Consider the following 342-nt stretch of genomic DNA (forward strand, 5'->3'; position numbering starts at 1 on the left):
AGTCTCGTGTCTCGAAGAAATCCCTCGTCTCAGCGTACAGCCCCACAAGTCCCGCTCCAAACGCCTCGAGCGGAAAAAAGTGACAGATCCTGTGACCTTCTCGCTTTCCGAAACTTACACCTTTTTTCTGCCCTTGGGAAAAGCTTTCATCAGATCAGAGAGCCATTTATCTTTGCCTCCTTCCCCTATTTTACCCTATGCCTCCACCTACCTTCCTTCCCCGCCCCTTCCTTAACCCCCCCCCCCCCCCCGTCGCAGAAAGAGCGGATTTTGTTTTCCTTGTTTGAAATTTATCGGTTTCTCGAGGACGTGGAATGAAACTTTGCTAATCAGGGATGTTGC

General features: G+C 50.6%; 1 protein-coding gene across 3 annotated transcripts in view; it reads left to right on the forward strand.

Moving 5' to 3' along the window:
* LOC119585264 (sarcoplasmic calcium-binding protein, alpha-B and -A chains) overlaps positions 1-342 on the forward strand; it is a 15,585-nt gene that overhangs the window by 3,848 nt on the left and 11,395 nt on the right. The gene's annotated exons all lie outside the window — the stretch shown is intronic.

The sequence above is a fragment of the Penaeus monodon genome, chromosome 19 (genome assembly GCF_015228065.2).
Source record: "Penaeus monodon isolate SGIC_2016 chromosome 19, NSTDA_Pmon_1, whole genome shotgun sequence".
Taxonomy (NCBI): Eukaryota; Metazoa; Arthropoda; class Malacostraca; order Decapoda; family Penaeidae; genus Penaeus; species Penaeus monodon.